The sequence below is a fragment of the Talpa occidentalis genome, unplaced genomic scaffold (assembly GCF_014898055.3).
Source record: "Talpa occidentalis isolate TD23 unplaced genomic scaffold, MPIMG_talOcc4v2.1 talOcc4.2, whole genome shotgun sequence".
NCBI classification, from domain to species: domain Eukaryota; kingdom Metazoa; phylum Chordata; class Mammalia; order Eulipotyphla; family Talpidae; genus Talpa; species Talpa occidentalis.
The window spans coordinates 36,382,918-36,407,800 of NW_023602073.1; the positions used below are offsets into that span (position 1 = coordinate 36,382,918).

The 24,883-nt window shown below is 48.0% G+C and overlaps 1 pseudogene; it reads left to right on the top strand.

The window, feature by feature from the left end:
* The first annotated feature begins 10,217 nt into the window (after window positions 1-10,217).
* On the top strand, window positions 10,218-13,119 carry LOC129146270 (patr class I histocompatibility antigen, A-126 alpha chain-like; annotated as a pseudogene).
* The last annotated feature ends 11,764 nt before the right edge of the window (window positions 13,120-24,883 follow it).

Sequence of the window (24,883 nt, forward strand, 5' to 3'; positions counted from 1 at the left end):
CAGACTTGCCTGGCCCCTCCTGCCCTTTCCATGGGTCTCTACCAGTAGGTGCCTTAGCCTTGTGGCAGGCGTTCGGGCCCAGTGGGCCTGCTTTGGGCCCAGCCTGTTTGGCTGGGCATTTACCCATGAGGGGACGGGTAACTTTGGGTGCTTCACTTGGGAACTATACTAACTATATTCTTCTCTCTTCTCTCTCTATTGCACACTGATTCTCTATTTTATAGTAATTGTATTAAAGTTCTTTTCTATTGAAGGTCTTACACTTTAGTGTATGTTTTGTCTTTATGCAGCTGATGGCAGATCCCATGTAGAGTGTGCAGTTTTGAAGGTCCAGGGAACCCCTCATTCTGCCCACTGACAGGACAAGACATCATTCCACCCCCCATGTGCCAGAGTTCCTTTTTCTCCACACTTTCAATGGGTCATTCTCAAGATGTGAGGTGGGAACTCACTGTGGTTTTATTTATTTTTTAAAGATTTATTATTTTTATTTATACAAGCACTGGGTACAGTAAGAAGCTCAGGAGGGTGAGAGAATTCACCAGAGCCAGAGCAGGGAACAGAACAGGCAGGCTGACGAAGAAATACACTGCTGAGGGGAGCAGCAGGAGAGGCAGGTGAGGTCTGTTGCACCATGTGGGACCCTCGCCTGCGGCCGGGGATCAAACTGGCTTGCAGAGGCTGCTGGCAGCTTCGCAGCCCAGTGCTCACCCGCTGCGCCACCAGGGGAGGCCTTCATTGTGGTTTGAATTGGCATTTTTCTGACAGCACATGATGATAAACTTGTATCCATATATCTATTGGCCACATGTGTATCTTTTTTAGAAAAGTACCTATTTAGCTCCTCTCCTCTGTTTTGAGGTGTTTCTTGTTTTGGAGTTCTTTGTAGATCTTGGATATTAAATCCTTATTGGATTGATGATGTACAAATAGTTTCTCCAATTTGATATTGTCTTTTCATTTTAACGATAGCTTCCTTCACTATGTAGCTTTTTAGTCTGATGTGATTCCACTGGTTCCTTTTTGCTTTTGAATCCTTGGAGCACAGAAGACACTATGGGCAGTGAAAATCCTCTGTATGATATTCTCATGATGGACACAGGTCATTACACATGTGTCCAACACCCCAAGAATGGACAATACCAGAGTAAACCCAAAGGGAAACCATGACTTTGCAACTATGACGAGCAGGTCCATTACTTGTAACCCACGTGTCAGTCTGGTCTTAACACGTGATTTGGTCATGATGTGTGAAGAGTTTTATAAGTTGAGGAATGAAGTGTAATTTACTTTAGAAAGCATATTCATGCTCATACAAGGACATTTAAATAACACTCAAGGATATGCATAAGTCATTCCCCTCCACCCCCAACACCCAATCAGCCAGTATCTGCTCAAAACCTAGCAATTTATCTTTTCTCTTCCAAATATATGTATCTCCATGCTCCTGTCTGGGCAATAGTGTTCGTTTTCCCATCAGTAAAGGAGTTCAGGTCACAGAGTTGGGGGGAAACATTTGCAAATCACGAATCTGACAAAGGACTGTATCTACAAATAATGCCGAAACTCAATGATCAGAAAGAAATAACCCAATTTTAATAAGGACAAAAATAGTGTAATAAATGAATGGCACCTCATCTGTAAAAATGTACAAAACTTCTATACAAACGGCAACTGTATTCATAGAAAAGTGAAAATATGAACAAATGCTCACTATCACAGTTAAGAACAGTGACACCATCACACCTAGGAGAGACTGAAAATGCAAACTCTGCACAATACCAGGTGCTGTCCAGGGTGTGAACAACAGAAGCTTCATTATATTCATTTTTTAATTTTTTTTTATTTATATAAGAGCTGGGGTACAGGCCCAAGTCGCGGGAGAGTGAAAGGGTTCACCAGAGTCCTGATTCACCAGATCTGGTGAATCAGGATTCACAGAGTGGGGAGCAGAACAGACAGACGACTGAAAGCACTGCTGAAGGAAGCAGCGGCGAGAGAGGAGATGTCTGCCTGCCAAGTGGGAGTCTTCCTGGCTGGCCGGGAATCGAACCTGCACTGCGGAGGCTGCGGACAGCTTCACAGCACTACGTTCAACCCACTGCGCCACCGTGGAGGGCCCTCATCACATTCATTTTAAAAGATGCTTTAGGGGCTGAGAGACACATCAGAGCCCTGGGCACTGTTGTTGCCTGGTTGAGAACAAAACAGAACCTGGTAAGAGATGACACCACAGGAGGGACTGATGAGGGTGTGCCGCGGACCAGCACAGCAGTGAACGATGAGGCCGTCTCAGGGTTGAGAGACTGCGCAGGGTGGTCAGGGATTCGGTTAAAGAAATGACAAACAGACACACTTCAAGAGTGAAAATCTGAGTGTAATTTTCTTTGAGTTGGTGACCAGTATATATATGTTTTCTAAAAGCATAGGAATGGCGAACATCAGTGAAGAAATCAGCTTGCTTATAGGTTTAGCTTATCTTTGACAGGGCAGTGATTTACATCTGGACCCAGGCGCATTCCTAAGTAGTTAGGCTATTAATTTTCTTTTTTGTTTTATATGATACTTTTGTTTTAACTACTCACTATTACTATTATTAACACAGGTGAATTTTACTTTTCACAATGTAATATTTTTATCATTTAGATTAATACTAACAAGGCTAAGTATACAACAGAGAAATTATTAAGCTAGCAGTTCTATTAATACACAGAGTTTAGTAATGTTTCATTTGAATCAGCCTAGTTATTAGATTTCGTATGTTGTTTTTTAATCGGCAAACCAATGACCTTTTAAACAGAGAAAGAGAAAGATTTTAGAGAGACAGTTGTATTAGAATAAAGTTTGTGGGTCTAGAGAAGGTGAGATAAGTTTCCGAGCGGACAGCATTCCCGTAGTGGCTCCTGGTGGTCGTTATCTTTCAACAGGCTTCCGTCTTATCTATGTCTTCAGGCGGTTTTTGCTGTTCTCCTCCTGCGCGCTGGTTGCCCAGCCGGACCTAGGGATTCCTAGAGGTCACTGCAGGAGGAGGTACAGCAGGTATCTCTCGTCTCTCCAATCTGAAATTTCTGCTGTCAGTAAATCTCATCTGGGTACTTCAGTCTCTTCCTCTGCCCATTCTCTAGCTTCTACTCTCCAATCTTTGACTCCTACTCACTGGTATCATCTTGTTCTTTCCTTCATTGCTCTTTCCCTACTTGTCCTTCTCTTTGTCTTTTAACTCCCTCTGTGTCCGCTCACTTCACAGGTCGATCTACCGCCTTCAACGTGACATGTACGCCTACCAACTCCGTTCTAAAAAAAAAACAAAGGAGGACCTGCTGCACCTCCCCCTGCAGTGACCCTTAGGGCTAATGGTTGCGCCACGGTCCCTAGGTCCGGCTGGGCAACCAGCGCGCAGGGGAGAACAGCAAACCCCCTGAAGATATACCTGCTGCACCTCCTCCTGCAGTGACCTCTAGGAATCACTTGTAATCAGGGAAATGCAAATCAAAACTACCATGAGAGGGCCTCCCCGGTGTAGCAGCGGTTGAGTGCTGGGTTGAGAAGCTGCCCGCGGCTTCTGCGGCGCCAGTTCGATCCCCGGCTGCTCCCCGGCCACCAGAGGAGGGTCCCACATGGCGCGCAGACCTCTCCTGCCTCCCGCTGCTCCTCAGCAGTGTACTTCAGTCCTTCTGCCTGTTCTGCTCCTCGCTCTGGCTCTGGTGAATCCTCTCACCCTCCCGCGCTTCTGACTCTACCCAGTGCATGTATAAACGAAACAAACAAACAAACAAACAAATAAAACATGCCTCTATAAAAAAAATAAAAATAAAAAAACTACATGAGATACCATCTTACACCAGTGAGAATGGCACATATTAAAAAAACTAGCAACAACAAATGCTGGCGAGGTTGTGGATAAAAAGGAACTCTCCTGCACTGTTGGTGGGAGTGCAAACTGGTCCAACCACTATGGAGAGCTGTGTGGAGAGTTCTTGACCTACTAAACATAGAGCTTCCATATGATCCAGCAATTCCACTCCTAGGTATTTACCCAAAGGACACAGAAACATCAATTCCAAAGAGCACCTGCACCCCTAGGTTTATAGCAGCACTATTTACAATAGCTAAGCTTTGGAAACAACCCAAATGCCCAAAAATAGATGACTGGATCAAGAAGATGTGGTACATATACACCATGGAATATTACTCAGCATTCAAAAATGATAAACACATGCAATTTGCAGCAACATGGATGGCGCTGGAAGGGATCATGCTCAGCGAAATAAGCCAGAAAGAAAGAAAATACCGGATCTAGAGAACTTAAATAAGGGACCAGGAAAATGAGTAACTATAAGAAAGTGAAAATCAAAATCAACAACTATGAACCAGAGACACTCTATGGGGAATGGGGTGCGGGGAGGGGAGGGATTGGGGTCAAAATAAGGGGGTTGCAATTGCATGGGGAATATTATAATAAAATTTATTTTAAAAATAAAAAAAGTCCAAAAAAAATTCTTAACACAATTTGAATTCTAGTTGATAATTGGAGCGCTCAAGTGTAGACAAATGAAATGTGTAGCCTCCCTAGTGACACAAGGGATTAAGTCTCAGCACTGTGAAGCTATTGGAATCCACTGCAACAAGAGTTCGAACCCCAGCCTTGGATTTAACCCATATATGACGCAGCAGACCTGGCCTGTCTCACCCCCTGCTCACCTCAGCAGTGTATTTTGGTAGATCCACCTGCTCTGCTCCCCACTCTGTCTCTGGTGAAGTCTCTCACCCCCATACCTCTGGCCTGAACCCCAGCTCATGTATGTATAAATAAATAAAATAAATCTAAAAAAAAATTTAAAAAAGAAAGATACTGGCATTTGCAACTAACTTTGAAATGCATCAGAAAAATAAGATGAATAAATAGAGAGATGGATCCATGGACAAAGATAATTGATAAAACAAATATGTCGAATGTTATTATGGGATCTAGGTGTTTGTGCTCTACGATGTTATGTCAATTTTCCTGTGTGCTTGAAAATGTTCATAAAATACCACAGACTGAGTGGTGAATGTGGCCACACTCTGGGGGCAGGTCAAGGCCTCCAGCCTGTCCTTCAAAGCCTTGAAGTGCACCCATTTTTCTGAGTAGCCTGGAAGATGGAGACCACCACTAAGCTGTCCTGGATGCCTGTCAGCCTGGCAGAAATCACAGCTCTGTCTGAGTTTTCAGTGTCTCCTCAGTGACAGCTCCCAACACTCTCAAGCATCTGCTTCTTGGATGTTCTGCAGCAGCTGCTCTCTGGACTTGGCCTGGTCTGACTCTGCCAACACCTACATAGATTGAGATGCATCCTGTTCAAATTTTTTAATGTCCTCCTTACCTTGAATTGTGTCTTTCAGGAAAGTTGTCTCCTGTGTCAGGGCTGGGGCACCACAGAGCATGGGGGCATGTTCTGAAGGGCCTTGTGACTTGCTTCCTCCTGGTGCTTCAGCTCTTTGGTGAGCAGCTGCAGCCTCCTCCCTGGGGAGGCTTGTCACTGTCTCCTGGCAGCCTTTCTAGGGCCCTTGAAGGTCGCCCTGCTCTCTGCTCCTTCACATGGAATCTTTCAGCCAGGACCTTGGAGAAGTCCCTGCCCACACCGCCCAGGCCTCTTGCCCAGGCCTTGGGAGCTGGCTGAGTGGCAAGAAGGCCTCAAGGTGGCCCCTCAGATCCACAGCACAGGTATTTGCCCCTGTGGTCCCTCTGGCAGGTTATTGAGAGACACACCAGGATCCAGGGTTTATACAATTATGACCACATGAGAACCAGTCACAGCTGAGCAGTGAATAGACCAGGATGCTTTTTCTTCTTGGATTGATTTTTTTATTGCCCCTGGAGTTATAATTAACCTTGTTCCCTCACTAGCTTAGTTCTACTGTGCTCATTCCTAATCACCCCCAGACCACCCTAGGGTCATAATCTCTGTGGACATGTCACACACACCAGCTATTCTGCCCACTTCATCCTGGGCACCCTGTCCCATAGCCTCAGTCCTGTCCCCCGGGACCTGGGTCCCGCTCACCTGGGCAGAGCTGAAGGCCCGGATCCCTCACCTCACCCTTGGCCTCTCTCCTGTCCCCACTCCCCTGTGGCTGATATCCTGTGTCCTGTTCTCTCTGTCCATCATCTTTGTCTCTCCTTTGCCCACCAGAGTTCTTTGCCCACTAGAGGAGGGACATGGAAAGAACCCCTGAGACCACGAACAGCTGAAGTGAATGTCTGTGGCCCAGAGCCTGCCTCACCTGGGCCTGACATGGAGTCTGGGCTGGATTCCCCTGAGGACTGGGCAGGCCTGGCTCCAGGGCCTTCTGGAGGATGGTCTCTTGAGGGCCCCAAGGTCTGTCTCTTGAGGGCCCCAAGGTCTGTCCTTCTCCAGCCTCTTTCTGAAAGTCCCTGGGGCAGGTCATGGTGTGGGGCTGCTCATCCTCTGCAGGAGGAACCCGGGTAAGACACTCAGCGTGCACATTTTATCTGTGAATGCTCAGGGATTTTCTTGAACTTTTTTAATTTCTACTCTCCATTCTTTTAGACATTTGTATTATTAACTAGTTGGAATCTTCTGGTGGATAGACTCAGTTTCTTATAGGTCTTCTCTCCGCTTGTCATTTCCTTTACATTCACATTATTTAGTGGAGTGAGACTTCAATATTCCAGTTCATCTACTGATTTATACATTTCTACGATCAAATCTCTAATTTTCAAGAACTCTTATTCTAAGCACATGAAATTTCATAATTTTTTCTTTTTTTTTTTTGTACTAGAAAATAACCAAATTTCCCTGTATATGCATAGGGAATCTACATCTAAATGAGTGTCTGAAATCCCTGTGGGAAACAAGGGTGTGTCTCCTGAGCTGAGTGAGATGGACCCTGGGGCCTCCAGGAGAGAGGAGGGGTCACATGGCAAGGAGAGGGTGGCTCATATGATGAAGACCAGATGTCCTGTAAATATGTTTGCCCTGACATGTAGGTAGTTTTCTCGGGTGCAAAGCTCGTTTCTGGTAATAACCCTGATTTTGGGTAAGACCAGCAGTTTTTCATAGTAGGTAGTCATAGAAGTGGTAAATGTTTCTTAAGACAAACCCCTGAGGAACCTCAGATGGAAATAATTCACATGCCAAAGTGGTCTGTCTTGGGGATACATTTCTGAGCATCGTGGGGAGGCCTGTCCTTCAGAGCATAATAAATGAGGGGAAGAGCAGATGAGGGTGAGGATGGGGCCAGGACCAGGAGGCACATTAGGCTACAGGCCTCCTCAATGTGGTCGAGTCCTGCGGCAGGACTTGGAGGGGGGCTGAGGGAAGAGGGGACAGGCTGGTCTGTGGGGCTCAGAGCACGATGTGTCAGGGGCAGGAGTGACAGCTGTGGGAAGAGAGAAAATCTGATTTCCTTATACTTAATTTGTTTTCAACATTTTTTTTACATCTCTTGATACTATTGATATTAGTATTAGGGCTCCTGCTTCTCTGCTGTCACAATAAACATGCTCCTTCCTTCCTGCGCGGGGCTCAGGTTGGGTTTACACGTGTCTTTGTCACCTTTACTCAGTGACCATCTCTCCTGACAGTGCAAACTCCACGTCTCCAGGGTCCTGGCTCTGCTCCCCATTGTATCTGCAGGGGAGGCATTTTGGGGAGGCAGGAGCCAGCCAGGGAGAGGGATGCTGGGAAGTGAAGGGGAGCAAAGTCAGAGAACACTGGGGAGATGCTCCGTGGTTCACTGAGAAAAGCATTTCTCAAACTGTGGTCTGTGGAGCCCTTGAAATCACCCAGAACCTTTCATGGGATCCATGAGATAAAACTATTTTCAAAACAGGGGTCTCTCTGGTGGGGCAAGGGGTTCAGCACAGCCCAGGGAAGCTGTCTGCAGTCTCTGCAGTGCGGATTCAAGCCCTGCCGGCCAGGGAATACACACATGGTACAGCAGACCTCTCCTTTCTCTACTGCTGCTCCCCTTAGCAGTGGATTTCAGTCAGTCTGCCTGTTCTGTTCCCAGCTCTGTCTCTGTTTAATACTCTCACTCTCCCACACATCTGGCCTGTACCCCGATTCTTGTATGCATGAATAAATAAAATCTTTTAAAAAATTAAAAAAAAACTATTTTCAAAATATCACTTAGACACCTTTGTCTTTTCACTATTTTGGCATTTGCTGAGGTAAAATTTAGCAAGAGTGGAGCTTATAGTACCAGTGCAGAAGCAGTAATTCTTTTTTTTTTTTTTTTTTAGATTTATTTATTTATTTATACAAGCACTGGGTACAGTCAGAAGCGCGGGAGGGTGAGAGAATTCACCAGAGCCAGAGAGGGAGCAGAACAGGCAGAAGGACCGAAGTACACTGCTGAGGGGAGCAGTGGGCGGCAGGAGAGGTCTGTGTGTCATATGGGACCCTCCCGGTGCCCGGGAAGAAGCAGTAATTCTTCACCAGCACTCACCTGAAGAAACAAAAATTAAAGCCCATTTCACTTGAAATTGTCCTGGAAAAAGCAATAAAAGTTATCTTCATTATTGTGTCATCCTCAACTCCACATTTTAAAATATCTGGTGTGCTGACCTGGAAGCACACACAGAGCACTTCTGCAGCATCGCCAAGCACCAGGTCCTGCAGAAAATATTTGTATGAGATGAATTAGACTCTTTTATTTGTGGGCAATACCAATCTTATCTGAAGGGATGAATGACAAAAACTAAGGTTATTGAAATTTGGTTAATTAGCAGGCACTTTCCTCAAAATGAATGTCTGCTTGTTGAAGAAAATCAACAATTGACAAATGGCAGTAATTTTGCCTGATAAACTATAAGCTCTCAGTGAAAACCAGGATTATGAAACAGTGAGTGCTATCACTACTTGACAACATACAATACAAATTTTCTTTTTCTTTTGTCTTTGTGATTAAAACACAAAACTTTTTTATCATTTGATTCCAGTGCAATTAACACTAAAGGTCTGTGTAACTTAGTGAAACAATGTATCACCTTAAAAAAATCATACATTAGCACAAGTTCCAACCACTATGTAAGAGAGGCCTATGGAAATGTAACAGAATAGGAAATATTCCCTGATATTATTTCAGGTTTCACTTTGCAAATAATCTTTGAGCAACTACTACCTATATAGTTTTAATTTAGTGTCTATATTCACAATTATTTGGCCTCCCCAGTGGTGCAGCGGGTTGAGCTCAGCGCTGTGAAGCTGTCCGCAGCCTCTGCAGCGCAGGTTTGATTCCTGGCCAGACAGGGAGATACCCATATGGAGAGGCAGACCTCTCCTGTCTCACCCGCGGCTCCCCTCAGCAGTGTTTTTGGTCCGTCTGCCTGTTTTGGACCCTGCTCCGTCTCTAGTGAATTTTGTCACCCTCCGGCACCTCTGACCTGTACCTCAGTTCTTGTATAAAAAAAAATCTTTTTTAAAAAATAAAATTAATAAAAATAGTCACAATTATCTAAAATACTACCACTTTGTTCATTCCTCCTAGCTACTGCCTCTCCCAGCCCAAATCCACTCCTCCCTAAGGTGGGGAAGGGAATTTGGAGCCTCCCCTTCTGTGGATGTCACACTGTCACAGCATCATGTCTCCCTCCCACAGGCTCTGTGGGGTGGTGCAGCCTTGATGACCCCACACTCACCCCCATTCTCTCTCCCCATTTCCTGGGGGTTTCCAGGGAAGACAATCAGCATCATCCTGCTCCAGTTACAAAGTTTCCAAGAACCCTCCTGGACTCCTTCTCCCCAGACCCCTGGAAGGAGTGTGATGCCCCTCACCCTCCTGCTGCTGCTCTGGGGGCCCCTGGCCCTGATGGAGACCCGGCGGGTGAGTGTGTGTCCAGCTGGACACTGTTGCTCCAGGAGGGAGGAGCCAGGAGCCCACTGCGGGTGCAGGACGCCACGAAAGGTTCATCTCCCCCCAACATCTTGTACCCCTTCAGGCCCGTTGTGCTGGCCCCTTGTGTCCTTCCGCCTCCGCTGAGTGCTCTGGTCCCCTGAGTCTGGGCCCTTCTTGGCCCACCGCCCCTTCACTCTCACGGTCCCCCACCCTTTTCTCCCCTCCAGGCCCATCTCCCTGGCCCTGGGCCCGCGCTGAGAGGAGGATCAGCCAGGTCTCCACTCCCCGCCGCCAGGCTCCCACTCCCTGAGTTATTCTATACCGTGATCTCCCACCTGGCCTGACTCGGGGAGCCCCGCTTCATCGCCGTGGGCTACGTGGACGACACGCAGTTCGTGTGGTTCGACAGCGACTCCCCGGGCCAGAGTGCGGAGCCGCGGGCGCCCTGGGCGGGGCAGGTGGGCAGGAGGACCTGGACGAGGAGACTCTGAACCAAAGGGACAAAGCGCAGTGGTTCAAAGCGCTCCTGAGGGACCTGCGCGGCCGCTACAACCAGAGCAAGGACGGTGAGCTTCGCGGGGCGGGGCCAGGGTCAGGTCACCCCATTCCCACCATAAGGCCGGGGTGTCCCGGTCTCAGGGTCCACCGACCCCTCGAGGTTGGTGGATCTGCCAGGACCCTCCACCGGGAAGAGCCCGTGGGACATTCCGGTCTGCATTTCATTTTCAGTTTAGGTTTATTCAGGGTGAGATGCGGGGTGACCGCGGGGTGACCTCGGGCTGACCTCAGGGGTGGGTTTCAGGGTCTCACACCCTCCAGAGGATGTTTGGCTGTGAAGTGGGGCCAGATCTGAGTCTCCTCGGTGGGTGTGACCAGTTCGCCTACGACGGTGCGGATTTCATCTCCCTGAGCGAGGACCTGCGCTCCTGGACCCGCGGACTCGGGGGCTCAGATCAGCCAGCGCGCGTGGGAGGCGGCGGGCAGGGCCGAGCGCGTCAGGCACAGTGTGCAGAGCAGGTGCTTCCCGCGGCTCCGCAGACTCCTGGAGACGGGAAAGGAGGTGCTGCAGCGCGCAGGTAAGAGGGGCCACGAGGCCTCGGACCTCCCCTCTCCTGGCGCCCCACAGGGAATGGAATCATGGGCAGAACAGCAGCTGCTTTCTGGGCAGAGAGGGAGAGTCCCCCTGGGTGTCATGTTCTGTGCTAGAGAGAGACTCGCCCAGAAGACACTATTTTTCTGGACAGTTTAGGACCACTCTTTCCTGAGGGAGGCGAGGCCATCCTGAAATTACTCTTCCTAGGATCTTATGACCCAGCAGCCATCCGGGAAACCATCAGTTTCTCTTTCAAGGTATTGTTTTTGGTCTGAGAACATTTCTGGATCTGACTCCTGCCTTTCTGTGTCATTCACCCTCCAACCAGGTCAGGAGCAAAAGTATGTGTTCTCCTTAGAGACCTGCATCCTCCTACCCTGGGCTCTCAGCTGATTATCCCAGATTCCCCAGACTAGGCTTGTTTCTGGGTTTTGTGCTTCCTCCCTCCAAACCAATCGTCACGTCCATTCTGAGGATGGTCATTGAGGCTGCTTCAGTGTTCAGGAAGGAAAAACCCAAAGTGTGATATTTTTTGACCCTTCTCAGATCCCCCAAAGACACATGTGACCCTCCACCTGACCTCTGACCGTGAGGTCACCCTGAGGTGCTGGGCCCTGGACTTCTACCCTGTGGACATCACCCTGACCTGGCAGCGAGATGGGGAGGACCTGACCCAGGAGATGGAGCTGGTGAAGACCAGGTCTAGGGGGATAGAACCTTCCAGAAGTGGGTGGCTGTGGTGGTACTTTCTGGAGAGGAACAGAGATACACGTGCCATGTGCAGCATGAGGGTCTGCTGGAGCCCCAAGTCCTGAGATGGGTTGAGGAGGGGGATGTGGGCACTGAGTTTCCTCTCAGGGGAATTGGGAGCCCTTCTGGAGTCTTTCAGATGTGGCCTGTGGGTCAGGCTCTCCCCTTCCTTCCATTTCAGGGCCCCTCCTCAGCCCACCATCCCTACAGACTATAACGACTCTACCGAGGGCATCATTACTGGCCTGGTTCTCCTTGGAGCTGTGCTCACTGGAGCTGTGGTGGCTGCAGCTGTGAAGTGGAGGAAGAAGCACTCAGGTAGGGAAGAGAGTGAAGGGTCTTGTCCACTGGGGCTTTCATGTCCCAAGGAGATCGTGCCCTACATGGTTAATGGGAAGTACCATCCACACATGTGTTTCCCAGAGGGCATTTGGTACAGTCCCACCTCACCTCCTTTCTTCATGTGGGTAGGTCCCTGGCCTGGGATCCACTCAGGCTGTTGCAGCGGGCCTTCTCAGTGGTAGTGCTGAGACTTAACCCCTAGGCCACAGAGAGGCCCAACACCCACAATTTTTAAAGAATCATATTTTGCAAGAAATTGTTTACTGTTATGTCATTACCATGGATTAAGTATTCCCACCATTTCACTGCTTCTGTGGAGCTGAGAGGATGCAGCAAATTATATGACAACATAGGAGAGTTTCCAAATGGCTGGATTCAACTCATTATTAGTGTATGGTCCACACGCTGGCTTATTTAGGTTGTACATCTTGGTCAATATCTGGACAGTTACTATTCATGATGATGATTTTTTGTATCTTCACATCTTAAGGCCATTTATTAAGGGCTCAGCTCACCAGACACAACTTCACCTCTTCTTTGACTACAACTGTGGACAATATTTTACATTGTGGGATAGAATTGGAGGCTCATTCAAATATTTCCCCTCCTTTGAAGGGGAAGGACCACAGTTATGTGAAGAAGGTGCAGAAGAAAAGCCCAGCAGTCAGCAGGGAATGGTAAAAATGAAAAGTTTCTTGATAGAGAGGTTATAAAGGCTGAGCAGATTATTGCCCAATGATTAAATATTTTTAATGAGAGAAAATAATCTGCATCCAGCCAGGAGACATAGCAATGGTAGCATCTGAAACTCCACATTGAGGGCCCTGCTGAGGGATGGTCATGCTGAGAGACCAAGAGAATCCAACCTCCTATGTAAACACCAGGCGTGAACTAAGAGGTGACTGTGTCTTTCCAGCCAATGAATCGTAACTTATTTCATCTCAACAATAAATTTTAAAAAGGTGAAGAGATTGTAAATGATTGAGGGGACCAGGTTATGTCCTTCTGCTTTAACTTACCACATTCATTAAGAAAACTCATTGTGTTTAATAGCACCAAGGCTCAGTGTCATAACAAGGAAACACAAATACAGGACTCAGGTGGTGCCTGGTGTCAGGAGTGAGCTCCGTCTTCCATGCAGGTCCGGCAGTGACCACTTGTCATACTTTGCTCACGGGGAAGCCTCAGCATGACAGCAGGTCTGACAGAATCTAGTAGTGACTGTGCAAGTGACCCACTTCCTAGCAGGTGTGATGACACTGTCATCTCCCTACACACAGGAAGCTTCTTCTCTGGGGACATTGTCAAATGTTACATGTTACTGATCAATAAAATAAGAAGGAATTTCTAAAAAATATCCATACCACCATGATTCAATGCAGATGCGGGATTATTTAACTAAAGATTTTGATGTTTTTTATTTAAAAGCATTATGTGATAAGTGTAGAATTATCTGACTCTATATGTACTTACACAGGGAAACTTGATTGGCTGCTGGATTTTAACTAAACTGCTACACTGAACTTTTGATATTTTCAAAACGAAAAACCTATACTTTTATAAAAAGGAAATAATTGTCAATATTTAGGCTTGACACTGAAGATTGGTTTGGAATTCATAATCTTTTCTCTGAGTAAGATGTGGGATTAACAGAACTTTCTGGACAGAGATTGACATGGTGCAGCTTCTCTTTAGAAGCCTCCGTCTGGCTGCTGTGCAGAATCAAGAGGTGAAGGTGACAGGTGGGAGGATAAATGTAGGAAACCAGCACAGATTCTAGGATGGAAAATTGGTAGCTTTATGGGGTGTGATCAAAGATAATAGAAAGTCACTGGAGCTGGATATATTTAGAGATGGACTTTAGATCATTTCCTAATGTGACATCTGGGTTATGAGAAAGGGGTCAGGATGCCACCCAACATTTCAGACTGTGAAGTGGAGATGTGCAGGACCTGTCACTCTCCCTAGATGGATTTCTCACTCATTTGATACAAATATACTACACAGATTTATCAAGTAAATTTACTAAAGGCATTAATAGATACATGTGAATGTGTGTATGCCTGTATATAATAGTATAGTGTGTAACACTGACTCCAGACCTCTGTGGCTTACCCTGCTTTCCTGCCCCCTGAGTGGTGGACATGTGGGCTTTGTTGGTGCGGCTGCCCAGGGGACACAGCCAGAGGCCAGTGGGAGAAGGAGTCTGAAAGGGCTGGCAGCAGCAGTGGGGGTTTCCTGCCTGGCATCTGCGTGTGCAGGTGGGAGCTGGTGGGCACAGCTCTAGAGGTGGTGGCAGAGGGGGTTTTCTGCCAGGGGGCAGGCAGACTTCAGAGGGCCCCTCCCCCAGAGAAAGCCAGGGTTAAGCACAGGAGCCCCTAGGACTTAGGGTCCCCTTCCCTGGCCCCCAGAGGAGCTGCTTCTGGGCAGCACCAAGGCCACCCTGCAGTGGGTGCCACAGGACAGCTTCGCTGAAGCCACCTCGCTGGGCTAGGGATGAGAGCTCAGGGGCATCAGTTGGGTTTGAATGGACCCCACCCACCCCGCAGGATCCAGGAGGCCGCTGCTTGAGGACAGGGCCCAGACCACCCTGACAGCTGTACCCACTGCAACCAGCAGCGGGAGTGGCAGTGGGTGACAGTGGGTGGGCACTTTACCACCATCAGTGTCATGGACATAGGCGGCAGCCAATCTGGCAACAGAGGCTCTCTGTCCTCCCAAACTGCCCCAGGGTGTGCAGCCCACTGGGTTATAGCAGCAAGATCACCTTCGAGACCTGTCATTGCTGCTGACTGGCCGGCACCACCTCCCGGTTCTGTTGCCTCCTTCCCGTCCAGCCTGGCATTCAGACTGTGGCTGTGACTGCTGGGGTGTTTTCTTCAGAGGGGAGCCCCACCACTTCTGGCCTACACCCCAGCTCTTCTACACATACATAATTCTTAAAAAAAATGTTTGTTTTCATAAATCCAATAAAGTTCTTTTCCCCTTTTCTTTAATAGACAATTTTAAATACAGGTATTTTACCAAGTCTTTGTCTGGAATGTTGTGTTTTTCAGAAACCAGACTGATCTCAGAGCCTACAAGGAAACAATAACATGGCACTTCTTTTAGGGGTACAAAAGGTCTGTTATGAGGGTAAGAAGGTATTCCCTTGACAGGCCCAGAAACCCCAGATGTCTTGGGAGCCTCGAGAGGGAGTTCCCCAAAGATACAGGTACTGCAAGCCACGTTTGATGGTGAGACCTTGGCGTGGTCTTGAGCCCTGACTCCTGGCTTTTAGGAGTTCTCAGTCTAAGGGTTCCTATAAATAAGAAGTTCCAACAAAGCAAAATTAAAAGGTCTGCATAATAATTTCTGTTCTGTTGAATTCATGCAAACTGACTGTGGCAGTGTAGTGTCTGGGTGAGGCCGGGGGCTGATAACAGTCTGGAGGTTGAACATGCTGGATACCAGGAGCACAACTGTGACGGGCTGTTCTGACGGCTGTTTGCTGTGACTGTCTGTGTGTGACTGATTATAACAAGTCAGCTGGAGATGAGATGGGGGAACAGGCCCTTCAGGGTGCGATGCCCCCCATTCTCTCAGATCAATGGCCAGTGATCTGAAAAGTGAAAGTGCTTGTAGATTCCATTCCTGACTCTGCTGATGGCTTTCTGGTGGCTTTCCAGCCCAGGCCTATCCCACCAAAAGTTGTAGATATTTGCCATCTGTGTTGTCAGGGTGTGGTGTGCACGCGTTTCCTCCCCCTCTGCAGGGCTCTTTGTGTTATGGCGCCTTCCTGTGCAGCAGCTGTTGAGTGTGCTGGAGCCCTGGGTCACATTCCCTGTTGTTCTCCTCGCTGCAGAGGATGGATCCACACAGATATCTCTGACATGGTGTGTCATGGCGTGTTCTCTCCTTGTTTTCTTCCACGGATTTTATGGCTTCTGGTCTTACATCCCAGCCTGTTATCCATTTGAGTTGATTTTTGTGTGAGGTGGGAGACAGTGGTCTAGTTTCATTCTCTTGCACTTGGCTGTCCAGTGTCACCAGCACCGTTATGGAAGAGGCTTTCCCTGTGAAGCCCTCATCTTAACCTTGTCAACATAACTTACTGGATTGCATGTTGGAGAAAGGGGTTTACTTCTTCCCATCAGTAGTTTTGTTTTTTTTTTTTTTAAAGATTTATTTATTTATACAAGAACTGGGGCACAGGCCAGATGCACAGGAGGGTGAGAGGATTCACCAGACACAAAGCGGGGAACAGAACAGGCAGACTGATGAAATAACTGCTGAGGGGAGCAGTGGGTGAGACAGGAGAGGTCTGCCTCGCCATGTGGGATTCTCACTGGCCGGCAGGAATCGAACCCATGCTGCAGAGGTTGCAGACAGCTTTACAGTGTGGCGCTCAACTGCCTGTGCCACCAGGGGAGGTCCAGTAGTCTTATTTTCAATTCACAATTCATTTTATGTTCTCCTCTGTCTTTTGGCAACCTCAGGTATACTATTTCAAAAGCACTTGAAACAATTAAAAAAGCTAGAGGTATATGCCCATTAAAGAGGGAAGTAAATGATTAACCCATCAGCATAAGGACAATTTGTATCTGACAAGACAGTTCAGTGAACAGGGAACAGTGTGTGTTTACAAAGCAGCAATAACAGACCCTGAGGAGCTGAAGAGGCAGGAGGGGGGTGAGTGTCCTTCCTGCAGGGTGTCCAGTGTCCCCCAGTATTGTCCAGGGTCACCTGCCCTGTGCTCTGTACTGCCTCACCCTCTTTTTCCTCCCCACATGGACTCAAGGGCAGTATTGTGGGGAGATGAGGTTTCTGGGTGTGTCCTCCAGGCATGGTTTTGAGTCCAAGTTTCTCTCTTGCTCTCCTCCCCCTGGGGTGGTGGAGCTGGGGGCTGGGCTGGCCTGAGAGCTGGGGTGGGCGGGGGTAACTTTCAGTATTCTGCTGGGAAACTGTTATCCCGTCTTCTCTTTCTCTGTATGGCTTCTGCTCTATTGTGTTCTTTCACACTCAGAGTGTGCTCTGCCTCTATGTGGCAGAAGGCAGAAGCCATTTAGATAATACATGTTTGGGGATTCCAGGGTGCTCCTCATTCTGCTTGCTAACTGATTGAGGGTGTTTTCTCTGACCAGGACTCATTTCCCTTCTCTGCTACTCTGTCCCACTGGGTCCCTGACCCTGGGCAGGAATCTCCCCAGAGTTAGAGAGGAGTATGAAGCCCTCAGCGGGGACCTGACCTGTGTTTGGGGCAGGACAGGGCTGGGGAGGATCTGACCTTCAGGTGAACTGAACAATTAGACAGAGCAGAAAAGGGGCCTGTGGGGTGGGGGTGCTGACTCCTTGGGAACAGTGTCGTGTGTCCTAATGCTTCTCAGGGACACCTGCTCACACTGAGGGGACAGGGCCACAGGCAGGCGCTGGCCTGTCCTTCATGGAGCCTGGGCTGGGCCTCTGTCCCGGGGAGTCACTGGTTGTGATGATGGGGAGGGGAGGGCAGTTTGTATCCCAGGCTCAGGTGCTGGGAATGGAGCGTCCTGCTGCTCTGAGCAGAGTGGGTCTGGGTGTGGATTCCATGGGGTGGGAAGGGAAGGGAGGATGTTTTTCTCCAATAAACCTCATGGTCTCTAGCAGCACAGAGGCTCAGAAGCCCTGAGAGGAGCCAGGTCTGTCCTTCTCTGCTTTTGGTATCAAGGGAATGTTGGCCCCATGAGATGTGATGGCAGCATTCCCTCTTCCTCTGTTTTTGGTTATTATTTTTTTTTTTTTTGAAGAGTTGAGGAGTCAGGTGTTAGTTCATCTTTAAAGATTTTGTAGAAGTTACTGAAAATGTCTGGTCCTGGGCTTTGTTGTCTGGGAAACTTTTGATTCGTGTTTCAGTGTCTTTGCTTGTAGTTGCTTTGTTCTGAGTCTCCCTGATTCAGTCTCAGAAGCTTATATACCTCTAAGAATTTGTCAGTTCTTCTAGGTTGAGGTTATTCAATTTATGAACATATAGATATTTAGTATTTTCTTATGACCCTCTCTATTCCTAAAGCGTCTGTTGTAACTTCTCCACTTTTTTTCTTATTTTATTTATTAGAGTTTTCCCCCCTTTTTTCCTCCTTGAAGATGTAGCAAATATTTGTCTATTTTGTTTATTTTTTTCAAGAACCAGCTTTTGGTTTCATTGATATTTTGATCTGTCTTTGATTTCTGTGTCATTTATTTCTGCTTTAAATTTTTTCCTTCCACTCTCTTTTGGTTTCATTTGTTCTTTCTAACTGTTTTAGGTGTAAGGTTAGATTCTTTACTTGAGCTCTGTCTTGCTTCTAAGTGTGGCATGTATTGCTCTATATTCCCTCTTAGTACGCTTTTGCTGTGCCCATGGATAGGTTATCATTGGTCTCAAGGTATTTTTAAATTTCTTGGTTGCTTTCCTCCTTAACCCAATAGTCATTCGGTCATTCAGTCATTATGAATTTGTTGACATTTGTTTTGTGACCTAACAAGTGGTTTATTCTGGTGACTATTCCATGTGCACTTGAGAAGACTGTGGAGTGCAGTGTCCTGTAGATATATATATATAATGCCTCACTTAGAGCAATAGTTTCCTTGTGCATTTTCTGTCACATGGGTGGGTCCTTGATGAAATTGGGGCATAGAGTTTCTTTATTACCACTGTGTTGCCGCCAATATCTGTTTTCAGATGTGTTAATAGTTGCCTTATATATTTTGCTGCTCCTTTGTTTGGTGCATGTATACTGATGAGTGTTATGTCTTCCTGATGTAGGATTCCTTAATCATATGATGTTCATCCCTGTCTCTTGTTACCATTTTTAGCTGGAAGTTGATTTTATCTTACATGGCAGCCCCTCAATTTTGGGGTGACTGAATCACTTGTGTTTTTAGTCAAGAACTTTTTCAAGTTTATTCTCTTTGTTTACTTAGTAGCTCCAATGGGTCTCCTTGAAGACAGAAGAAAGTTGGGTTTTGTATTTTGGTCAAACCAGCCACTCTATGCCTTTTTTATCTGTCAGCTCAGTCCACTTATATAAAGGGTGACTACTGATACATGATGATTTTACTTTGTCTTTAGTCACAATCCACTGAAGAAGTGTGTGGTATCTGTAGAGGGTGGTGCTGCTTCTAGGTCATTTTCTTCTAGTTTCCTTGTCAGTCGACAGGATGGTGTCAGGCAGGGGGCCTGGACTCCGTAGCTAGGTGGCTGGGATTCAGACCTGGGCACTGCCATAACCCCCAGTGTCCATGTCCTTGTTTCTGAAGGGGAATGTGGAGTAGGGGTGTCAGACAGTATCAATTCCCAATTCACAGTGTGCTGGAGAGGAATCTCCGAGATGACATAGAGAAAAGTAACTGCTGAGGTCATGCAGGCCTTCCCTCAGCTCCCTGAGCCACTTCTGTTCCTGTGCCCACATCTGGCTTTCAAGACCCAGCTCCCATGTCCCCTTCCTGCTGAGGGAAAACCTCCCTGGCTCTGCTCTTGGCCCCCTCTGAGGCAGCTACTGCAGCCCTTCTCTCCTCACACACCCCAGGCTGCATGGTTCTCTTGTACCCCAGCACCCAATGGAGTATGTTTCTGGCACCAGCATGCATTGGGCTAGGGACCCCAAATGCCCAACCACAGGTCTGTGTCAGCAGAGTCACCTGAGGTGTGTTTAGAGAGAAGTTCCCAGGCCTGCCCCAGAGGCAGAGAGTGAGCTCTGGCTGCCCAGGGCTCGGCGGGGAAGGTGGGGGGTACCCATGGCCCAGCCCAGGAAACAAGGTTGTTGTGGTGATGGAGATGTTCTCAAGGTAGAGTATGGGGATGGTTGCCCTGCTCCATGCTTACCAAAGGACATGGAGGTGAGCCTTCAATAAGTGACTTAATGGTTATATCTCAATAAATTTGCTTTAAAAATATATTTAAAAATGGGTCTACAAGTTATCCTGTGTCTGTCCTCCACTGTATCCATAACTAGGGCTTGTGGGGCAGGAAACTGCCTCACCCACGAGGAGCTGAGCACACACGGCTTCACTGCACAGATGCTCTCAAGGCGCCTCATCTGCGTGGTCCTGAGTCACGCGATGAGATGCTGACATCACGCTGCTTCTGTGATGGGAGAGACTTTTAGGAGCCTTCGGTGGGAGGCAGCTTATTTTTCATGTGGCAGAATGGAAATAATTAGTGTCCAGAAGGTCTTCTGTGTTGGTTTTCAATTTTCTACCAGTTCTCTGATACACAAGAGGGGAGACAGTTCCCCCTGTGAGTGTGTCTGGCTTGCTGGCTCTTCCTCGTGAGAATGAAGCAGAAGGGACGTGCCACGTCACAGAGTCAGGCTCGCAGGGGCTGAGTCTTCCCTCTTGGGCTCCCTCCTTGTGGGACCTTCTGGTCCCTCTCTGGGTGACTCCCTGCACACGGTGGACAATCAGCTAACGGGACACCACAGGACAAGGAACTGAGGGTTTCTCCAGGAGCCACAAGAATGAGCTCTGAGGTAGGTTTTTTCACGCTGATCAAGGCCATTCAGATCCACCAACATCTCGTCCCCATCACAGCCTCGTGGGACCCAGAGCTGGAGCCTCTGAGTGAGGCCCCTCCTCCTGCATCCCCCTCAGAGAACGTGCGAGACTCCAGATCTTTGTTTTAGATGCAAAGTATGAAGTGACTTGCTACAAACCAGTAAAAAAGTAAGGCAATAAAGCTATCAGTGGCTGTTTCCCACAAGAAACAGGTGAGCCAGAGTAACTCACATGACAGTCAAGATCCTGATAGATGAAAATGCCATGTCCCCTGAAAGTGTCCTTCAAAATAAATGTGATTTTAAAAATTATTTCCACTGTTTTTAGATTCCATTTAATTTTGCTGTTCATTCATTTTTCACACTGTCTCCAGAGCGGTGTCTACAGGGTAACAGCACAGAGGGGCTGTCAGCAGCCTGGAGCTGTGAGCAGGGCTGACTCTGACCCACCTGCAGGGAGTGGGCCCTGGAGCCCCAGAATCAGCCCCGGGGCTGGTCCTCCAGGGCGGCACAGGCCTTGCTCTGCCCTCATCTTGGGTCCCTGCACTTCCCTGAAACCCCAGCACTGGGGAACTGAGGGGGGATGTTCTGAATAAGGAGGGGACTCCCCTTAACAATCTGTCTCCCCCATCTCTCTGCCATCCCCCACATCAAGACAAAACATGTGAGAACTTTAATGGAAAGGATCTTTACTACAATTAGTGTGCAACAAAGAAAAAGGAAAGAAAAAAGTTTCCAAGTCTAGCACTCAAAGTTACCATGGGTAAAGTCACCTCGTGGGTAAATGTTCAGGCAAACAGGGTTGGCCCAAAGCAGGGCCTGAAACCTGCCATGAGTCTAAAGCACCTCCTAGCAGGGACCCATAGAAAACTGGTGGACAGGGCTGACAAGTCTGGAAGGAAAAGAGCAAAATCAAGATAGAAGCTGCCATTGTCACCTCCACATGGATTTCTCACCCACGTCTGTGTCACCCAGTCCAAGGCCAGAAGCAAGTGCAGCTTCTTCACATGTCTCTGCTCCACGTGCCTCCCCCAGGTCTCCTTCTGGCTCCATCCTGCTTCCTTCCTCCTCAGCCTCCTCTCCAGCTGCTTCTCCCTGCTCAGCTCCACCCTCCTTGGTGGGTCAGGGAACCCAGACCCTCCCCTGGGGACCCCCCTGTTACAGTCCTCTCCGTCACCAGCCCTGCAAGGACGGGCAAGGCCCCGGATGTGAGCAGTTACCTGGGCAGTCACAGGCCAGCACTGCTGCATCCCCCAATGGAGACAGACGCTCCAGCTCCCCCAGTGAGAGCCTATGTCACCCACACAGACCTTCCTCCCACAGTGCTGCCCCTTCCCTGCCCGGTCCTCTCTGGCTCCCCCTGCACCCCTTTCCACTTCTGTCCCCTAAAGCCCCCATTTCCATCCTCTGCTCTCTTTTCCAGGAGTCTCCCCATCCTTCTAGTCAGTGCCCTGGGGCTCTCCTAAGCCTCCCCTCATCAAGAATAGAGAATGTCAGGTGATTCCCAGGAGGGGGGCTTTCATCCTTGAAGCAGAAGCAGAAACAAATACAGGGACCCTGGGATCTAAGTTTCCATCCCAAGAGCCTGAGGCGACCTTTATATTTGGAGGTTTGCCCAGAACCTAGGAACCAGTTGTTATGTCCTGGAGACTAAAATTAAGGACACTTAAACTGACACAGGACCTGGGCGCCGCCTTGTGTGCAGATCCCTGTCCTGCCGCTGGGGGCCCAGGGAGCCTGGGGAGGGCCTGGCTGAGCAGGAGAAAGGGCGGCTCTGGGCGCCTGTGCTCAGCCTGTGGCCACACGGGGGCGCTGCCGCGCTGCTCCGGATTCTGGTGGAGCCGCCAGGACTGGGCGGGGACTGAGGTGGGCAGAGTTGGGGGTCCTGGAGGGCGGCGTCCTGGGGTGAGATGCTCTGTGAGGAGTCAGAGAAGCAGGGCTCAGAGGAGAGGAGACTCCGGAGCCTGCCCTGGGTGTGAGGTTTTCAGCTTTTCTCCCAGAACCCCTCTCTCCAGTCCCTGGATAACAAAACCTGCGACAACAGGAAAGTAGATCATTGTTTCCTTCTGCAACCTATTTAGTATTGAGGACGTTAAAAAAAAATAACATGTAAAGAATACTGTTAAATTTGCAGAAAAGTTGCAAAGGTAGTACAGTTCTTGTTTATCCCACACCATTTCCACTTCGTTAACATCTTACATGACTGAAGTTGTCATTTTCTTTTCTTTTTTTTTTTTTTTACAGCTAATGAAGCAATGGTGACACAATTACCAAACTCCGTGCTTAATTTCCTTGAATTGTGTCTCAGTGCCTTGGTCTCTCTCCCCACCTTCTGGGATACATATAGCTTTTTAAAAGATTTATTTATTTATGCATATAAGAACTGGGGTGCAGTCCAGAGGTGTGGGGGGGTGAGAGGATTCACCAGAGACAGAGTGGGGAGCAGAACAGGCAGATTGACTGAAATCCACTGCTGAGGGGAGCAGCGGCTGAGTCAGGAGAGGTCTGCTGCGCCATGTGGGCAGCTCCTGGCTGGGGATAGAACTCATGCTTCAGTAGCTGTGGACAGCTTCCTAGATTGCATCTTAACCCCTTGGGCCACCAGGGAGGTCCTGATACCTATAACTCTTATATTTCCTTTGGTCATGGTGTCAGATAGTTCTTGAAGTGCTTCTTCATTGTTTTCCTTTGTACCTCTCTTTCCTTTTCTTTTTTGTTTCTTTCTATTTCTGTATTTCTGAGAGTACTCATTTGTTCTATTTCATCAATTCTATTTCGTTGCTTTTCTTAGAGTTCTTTAGCTCCTCCACGAATATTTTCATCCCCTTCCTTCCTTCATTTCCTTCTTTCAGGTCTCAGTTTCATTCTTCAATTCATTCATTATGTTTCTCATGTCATTCTTTTCTTTTTCATCTTCTTTATGTATTGTAATCATGACAATTTTCAATTCTCTCTCTGGCAGGCCGACAAGCTCTTCCATGTCATTGCTGTTGAGCTCTGGTGGCTGATTTTCTTTTTGTGGGGTGTCCTTCCCCCGAGGGCTTCTTGATTATTTGCATTTTCCCTTCTCCCTGTTGTTTGTTTTCTAATTTGTTCTATGCATGGGGACACTGTGCCACTAGTTCTGGTAGGCCTCGCTTTTAGGTGCTCTTTCTGGGATTTGGGAACAAGTGGCCCGACGAGTCCAGCACTGTTATGGTGGACTTCACAAGGGTAGTGATGTTGTGGAAGATCCCCTCCCTCTGTATTTACTCAGTTCCAGAAGGGATCATGGGGATCCCTGGCTTCCAATAGTGGCGTAGGGGCTGCACTTTTCCAGTGCCCACAGTTCACCTTTATGGCGGATCTTTCCTTGTCTCTACTCAGTCCAAAACGGTGTGTGGGGCCTGCAGCATCCTTGCTCGGTGTGCACACTGTCCTGCTCACCTTTGTGGGACACCCCCCTCAGCTCCAGAGGGGAATCGTGAGGTCCCTGACTTCCAACACAATGCTTCAGGGGCTACACTCTCCCGGTCTTACACTGTTTTCATTTAAACTCTTTTTTAGTAGTTGTTTTATTTGTGCATTATCCTTTTTGAGTTCATTAATTTTCTCCATTACTTGTGTTTGTCTGTTATTGAAACCCTGTATTTTTTTAGTTTGGTGTTAATATTTTTGATCCTGGTTCTAACTGTAACCGTATCATATTTTCTCAGTCTTTATTCTGTTCTTGATTTATATCATGCATTTTATTTTTAACTTCAGTGGTGTTGTTATAACTGTTCACTTGAGCGCCTCTTCAGGCAGATGCCACAGTTCTGCTGGATGGAGGCTTCCCTCAGGGTTTTCGTTGTTGTTTGCCTCATCATTTGTGATTTGTTCTTCTGTCTCTTGATTGTAGTGTTTATAGCAGGTACCAGACTGCCCCATTAGTACCTGTTCGGGTGACGGGAGAACTGTCACTGACAAGGAGTAACAAGGGGAGAGGACCCAGGGAAGGAGGCCTGAAGAATCAGCTCCAGTGAGTGTCAGGGTCTCAAGCTTCCTTCTGTGGTGTAGGTAGCAGAGTCCACAGTGATCCCCTCTTCTAGGTCAACTCACCCTAAATATCTTGAATAGACTTATGCTAACCTCAACCCCTAAGCTAAGTGTGAGAACTTAATTCAGCAGCTTTCTGTTGACAGCTTTCTCCTGGTTGCATTCTCCTGGGGTTAAATCCAGTTGATGTTAAATACCAGCTGGTGAATGTATTTAGTTGTGTTTGACTCTGTTTGGGGCAGGTGGGAGGGGTGTGGAGAGTGGGGATATGGGATGGTGGGAGTTGGTGGGCAGGGGAAGTAAGGAGGTTGAGTGATGCCTGTTATTTAGAATATCACAATCTCTCACT